Here is a 6516-nt window from a genome sequence, read left to right as displayed (position 1 = left end):
AAAAAAAAAAAAAAAAAAAAAAAAAAAAAAAAAAACATATTGTTTTGATCAACTTATTTATCATCCTTAGCAGTAGTGTGACAAGAGTAACACTTCCCAGGACCTCAAGGCATTCAGTGTACCTGTACGCTCAGCACTGCCTCAAACACAAGGAGGGAAGAAGTAAATCGACAGCATTAAAACACCAATTTCACAACCGCTAAACTGCAATGTGCTGGAGCCAAATTGTTTTTCACCTGAATGACAAGTAATGTTTACTCTATAAGATGTGTGGAATTGGGTCCTCAGCTAAAAGTCAACAGATAGTGTAGGCAAGTCATTATATTTCCAGTTTGCACCCGAGCAAAATACCACAGGCTGTCTGGGTACTCAAACCACATTGGGAACAACCTCCTGTATGCAAAGCAAACAAAGACCAAAGCAAGGATGAAACAGAGAAAACCTGATCTCATCCCAAAATAAAATTGATGAGTTATGTCAGAAATGTGAGGTAACCAACATGAAATTGTATCACATACATGCCAACAGCTAATGGACATCTCGTGTTCAAGCAAGAATTACCATTTCTGAGGCACAAACTCTGTACTTGAAAGGAGGAGGAAGTCCATCAGGCAATGTTATGCACACACATCTTTAAAGAGCCACGTCCCACCGCACCACAACAAATAAATACCTATTTTGGCAGTTCAAGTTTGCGCTAAAACAATCTCACAAGCCTTTCTTTTATGCCTTTGTGCAGCCACAGACTTTTATATTGCAGTGTGGAGGAAAAGAAACATCAGGGCGACATCATTCAGAAGGCTCTTGGACTTTGAGAACTTCTCATGAAAATCAAAGTCATGAAGCATTCCGGTTGGAAAAGGGCCGAGGGAAATCCTACAAGTCCTAAACGTGCCACTGCTCCTGGGGATGGCACAGCAATGGCCAAACACAGGGACAATCCCGCTCCTCCCAAACTGGTAGAGGAGCCCTCAGGCCATCTCAGAATTTACTCGAACAAATCAAAGCCTGAAGAGAAAACTGATCTTGCACAACCCTATTACAGACATGTAAACACAACGATAAGCAGTCCAGATTTTGCAGTAACGCGAGGCCTTTGTCCAAAGGGCATCCAGAGAATTTTACAGACTGCCTTCTACGCGCTGACTGCATATATTAAATCCAAAACACAGCTTAAATGTAGAACACGTAACCAAATATGAAAAGGTTGTTACAACGACAAGTACTTTACCAAAGGATATGGATTAATACCTGGACAAAAAGATAGAGGCTGATTAAGTGGCAGCCCTTCACCTGCCTGCACGAGGCCGACTTTCCACTGGGCTGCCTGGCTGCACAGACCTAGCGGCTTTTTTACAGGCTCTCTTTATGTAGGAAAATCCATGTTGAAAGGCATTTGGAACAAACAAACTAACCCTCCATCCCCCCAGCCCAACACAAGACCACATTAAGCAGCCTTTGACAACAAAACAACCAGAAAAAAAAAAAAAAAAAGTACATCCTTAAAAGCATATTAGTGAAGCTCTCCACATATCCACACCAGGGGAAATGGCTGCACATTAATCTCTCTCCCTGCTGAGATGGCTCAGCAGCAGTTACAGTGATCGGCACCAATCGAGTGGGCATCACCCGGTGTCTGATGAGCAGGAGCACCCCATGACCATTATCTACAGAACTCAGGTTGACAGCTTGAGCAAGAGGCAAATATTAGAGCAAAAAGCAAAGGAAGCAGTGAAGTTTCTACAAAACAAACTGAACGAGCTCCAGAGAAAAACATCCAAGAACAAGATTGGAAGATTTCCATTAAGTACATTAGAAGGAAAGTACATACTTTCTTTCCTCTCATATCATGCAAACGCAAAGCACAACCCCAACCCCTTCATCATTAGTTACTAGATGTTTAGAACTGACTGACTGGAATTGTCAACCCAGCTTCTATTCATGCCATCCCTCTGTTCCAAGGAACCAACTCCCATGCTCCCCCAGATTCCCACTTCGACAGCTGATGAATTCTTTGATGAAGTCTTTGAAAGCAGACTACCCTCATCAAAACCTAAAACCAACACAGAGCTATTAGCTAACCCAAGACCCAGGAGTTTAACAGCCATGAAGCGCTCGCTCACAAGGCAAAGCCAGTAACTCTGAGCTCAGCAGCTATGCACACAGTGCCCATCAGCCAACTGCAAGCCTTGGGAATGTCAAAGTATCACCAAGCCAAATAGCATTTTACTTAGAAGGCTAAGAATTTTAGGTCTGGCTTCAACATCACAGCCCAAGAATCCTACAGCTTTGGCACCCAAGGAAGCCAAAAACAAGGAACCCTCAAACTCTGCTGTGTGGCTCCACTTTTTCTTCACAGTTTGGTATCCCCAATCCTCTGTCAGCCAACGCCTCATATACAGATCATTTGTCCTGACAGGCTTTCAGTCTCAACACTGCACAAATAGAAGACGTATATGCATAAATCACTAATAGAAACTTCAGGTTTGGTAACTATGAAACATCACAACTGTGCAAATGGCTCAGCAAAGACAAGTGCTGAGGGGAGCAACTGCAGCTCTCGCAGATCTGCCTCCTTCAACACAGTTAAAAGGATTCTGGATGGATGCGCAACAGCAGTTAACATGATGTGATGCCATTTGTACTTCCAGATTGATAGCAGTCTATTAATGCTCGTGAGTTTATCAGTACAAGTCTTAGTCAATGAAAAAAGGAAGAGTGCTGCCTCCTGCATGGTAGAATAATCCTCCTGATCTTGTTAGGAAAGTCCTCGTTCCTGATGCAACATCTGCCTTGACTACACACTGTACAGAACATCAAAATGATGCAGCTGAGATGAGCACATCCTCTCCCAGACACAGCTGTGTCACTCTGAGGCTGCTGCCCTTCCCCTCGCTGCCGCTGCCGCCCACACCAATGCATCGCTGGGAAAAATGGAAGAACTTTTTCCAGTATGAGTTTCCATCAGCCAAGTCAACGTAAAATAATTTGCCATAGGTCTTTGCTAACCCAGGTGATTTGATAGAAGGGCAAAGATCCAAAAAAACCTCAAGCAAATTTAAATCAACCCTGGCCCCACCTCCCACCACCACCCTCACCGAGCCAATGGTCAGAAACACGATCCAGCCAAAACCTAACAGAGCAAGAAGCAATTCATTACACCAGCTTGACTTCACTCCCGGACTTGAACTCCCAGACACAAAGACTCCCGTGCCAGCATGGAAAGACGCACGGACAGGAAGGAGGATGAACAACCGCAGCCCCAGTTTAAACTGCCAAGTTTCTAGGCGAGCTTAGGCAAACCTAGGAGAGTTGCTTCAGAGAAGAGGTCACAACCTCCTCCCCCATACAGGCAGTTACATTCACACAGCCACGCAGACAGCCTGTTCAGGCAGCTGATCCAGATGAAGTCAAATATTTTTCTGTACCACCATTTTCAGCTGGATTAGCAAAGAGGGAGTGACAAATAAACAATTCTTTTTGGTGAAAGTACCACTAGAGATATCTGCTCTGGTGGCAGTGCCCTGGAGGACACATTAGAACATTTAGCATGAGCAGGTTCATGCTCAGTCTTCTACAGAAGGAGAAAGGCAACAGGCTCTGATGTCACTCAGCAAAATCAAGATCCTTGGATTGAACAAGTATCTATAATTTCAATGTATTCACTGCTGAAGGAACCTCAAAATCAACATTAAAGCCCCAGTTTCACATAAGCGTAAACCAAGCTTGCTTAATAAAATGCTATAATAACATCTAATCTACTCTAAAAAAGAAAAAAATACCAGGTCAGAGGGTCAGATGAGTGCAATTGCACGAGCTCAGACTGCCACAAGAATCCCTCACCATCAAGGTTCTGCAGAACATCTTTTCCAGAGGTAGAAGACTTATTTTTCTATAACATTAGGACAACTTGGTGCTTCGGTTTTGTTTGTTTGTTTTTGTTTAAATATTATGCAGCTTCACCAGTATTAGTAGCAGAATACAGCCAGCTACAAGCAGAATTCAAGAGCCCTATGGAGCGCTGAAGCAAGTGTTAAGAACACTGTTAAAGCTGCATGTTTTCCTTCTAGCCCCTATCACTGGGGAGGTAGGTACTTTTCCATGCATTTTTACTGTTATTTCAGCAAGCTCTTCACTCACCACTCCCATTACCGGAGAAAGAAAAGTACTTAAAGATCATTCCAAGACCAAGCAGCTAAACCACGCTACAAAACGTAATGCTGGGGGTCCAGTGAGCTCTGAGAGCCCAGTGTGGCTTGTTGGTTTGTTTTTCTTCTTCCTAAACGCATAATGCTGTCAACTACTAGTGCAATGCCAGAGGGCTTTATGACACCAAAATAAGAGATAAATTTGTCTACTATTCCTAGTTTACAAGCGTCTTCATCTTCCACAAACTTGAGAGCAGTAATAAGTGCAGGGAAATCATTTCCAGGCTGAAAAATAAGTTCTCAGCTAGTAAGGATTTAAATATTTTATTTCAATTGCATTTCTTCTTTAGGCTTTAGAAAGAAAGAAAAGTTCTTTGATGTGTTATGTTTGGAGCTGTACAAATCAGAGTTTTCACTGAGCCTTAAAACCAACACCTTACTCAGCTACAGATGAAACAGTTTACCGTCGCATAACCCAGGCTATCAAAACAACATAAGAATTATGGGCAAGGATGAACGCATCTCACATTTGTTCTCTTGGACTTTGCTCACATTATTTTTTGTATTCCTTCCATGAGATTTTTGCTAGGGAGAAAAAAAAAAAAAAAAAAAAAAAGCAACATTTCCACAGAGAATTGCCAAGAGATGAAGAAATGGAAAACACACTAATGAGCAGAAAAACAATTCTGCTGCTCTATGGTAACTATTAACTTCTGCATAATCGTAGAGAGCGTGTTCGCAGTAACCATAGATCAATAAGTCAAATAGAAGTGATGAGTCAGAAATCCATTTCAATATTTACACTATTTCTACAAGCCATAGCAAGGGTAGTACTCCAGCCAAACGGAATGACTGTGCCTTGCGTCTCAGCCCCCCATGCTGGACCTCAGCTGGAGAGGCAAGAAAGCCAAAAATGAAAACCACAAAACCAAATCCACCGACATTACAGCCAGACGCTGTGGTGGTTAGAAGCATCTCCCAGTCCAGACGGCTGGATCGCGAAGCACTGACAATACCCTCGATAACGCAGTAACACACACACTGAATAGGAATCAGAGCAAGAGCTCCCTAATCATTTCACGGAGCACTAATGAGCAGGTTACATAAACCCACCGGGCCGAGGGAGCTTCAGAGCAGGGCTGCTGCGAAGCAGGGGCTCTCCTCTCAGGGATGCACCACGTCGCTCACCAGGACGACTCGTTTCCATCGGTGGAATAAAATGAGTTAAGCACATTCTCAACAGGAGCCGTGCTTAACCCTCCCTCAGCTCCTGAAAACGATGCCGGGCAGCGACTGCCCGCTGCTCCCTCCGGCCCCAGCCGCACGCTGTCGTTCGCCCATCCCCGCCGCCTCCTGCCCGATAACAGCTCCCATTGTGCAGCTGCTCCACGCAGGAAGGCGAAGCCGAGAGCCGCGCTCCCAGGTGGGAAGACACGATCCTCACCTCGAGGGCCGCTTCAACAGCTCCGGCCGAGCATCGAACCGAGCGGCGGGCGCCTCGGCCCCACAGGATTCCCCCACGGCGAGGGCACCCCGCCGGGCCGGGGTCGAAGGGCTGAGGGCTGCCGGTCCGCACCGGGGCCGCTGCAAAGCGGCTCGGGCCGGGCGGCAGCGGGGGACCCTCGGCCGGGTGCCGGGCCCGGATGAGGGCTCGGGCAGCCGGCGGAGGAGCAGGAAACGTCGCGGGCCGCTCCACGGGGCCGGGGGCTCCGGGGTCTCTCCACCCGCCGCCGGGCCCTCGCGGCCGCCCCCGCCAGCTCCACCTGCGCCGCGCTCGGCGCCCCACCCCGTGCCCGGCCAGCGGCCCCCCGCCCCAGGGCGGGCGCCGCAGGGCGTCGCCGCCTCCCCCGGCCCCTCACATACTTCCCCGGGGCGCCGCCGCCCGCGTGCCCCCCCGCCGATCCCCTCAGGCTCCGCCGCCCCGTGCCCGCGATCCCCCCCGCGGCCCCTCGCCCGCCGCGGCTCCGGCCCGGCCTCACCCCGCCCCGCGGCCCAGAGGCGCTCACCTGCCGGCCGCAGCCACCTCCCTCCGGCGCCTCCTCGGCCGCCCGTCGCCACTGAGCGGCGCCGCCGCTCCCCCCTCCCCACGGCGGCTCCCGTCCCCGCCGCCCGCCACGCCCATCCCGGCCGCCCATTGGCCGCCCTTCCCGTCGCTCTGCCCTGGGATGGCCGCGCGCCGCTTCCCGTCAAAGCTCCGGCCCCGCCCCTCTCCGCCCACGGGCCCCCGAGTGTTTTATTCACTCAGGGGCTTTGGCGCCCCCACTCCATTCTGCCGTTCCCGATTGGGTGGGGCGGTGAAAGGGAGAGCCGCGATAGGCTGCCGGAGGTGCCAGCTACGACTGAGGGCCCGCCTACGCGCTCGGCGTTA

General features: G+C 49.2%; 1 protein-coding gene across 9 annotated transcripts in view; it reads right to left on the bottom strand.

Moving 5' to 3' along the window:
* Positions 1-6218, bottom strand: part of NUMB (NUMB endocytic adaptor protein) — a 93879-nt gene extending 87661 nt beyond the window's left edge. For 6 of the 9 annotated variants that reach the window (XM_042893786.1, XM_042894281.1, XM_042894143.1 and 3 more), the window contains exon 1: positions 6155-6218. The gene's annotated coding sequence lies outside the window, so the exon portion shown is untranslated. Of the gene's footprint in view, positions 1-5261; positions 5441-5592; positions 5614-6154 lie in introns of those variants that run through there. The other 3 variants (XM_042893999.1, XM_042893927.1, XM_042893854.1) reach the window with 3 other exon arrangements.
* Between the last annotated feature and the right edge of the window lie 298 nt (positions 6219-6516).

This window comes from Lagopus leucura, unplaced genomic scaffold (genome assembly GCF_019238085.1).
Source record: "Lagopus leucura isolate 7727_CA_CO unplaced genomic scaffold, USGS_WTPT01 Super-Scaffold_1, whole genome shotgun sequence".
Taxonomy (NCBI): Eukaryota; Metazoa; Chordata; class Aves; order Galliformes; family Phasianidae; genus Lagopus; species Lagopus leucura.
This window is presented reverse-complemented; position numbering and strand designations above follow the sequence as displayed.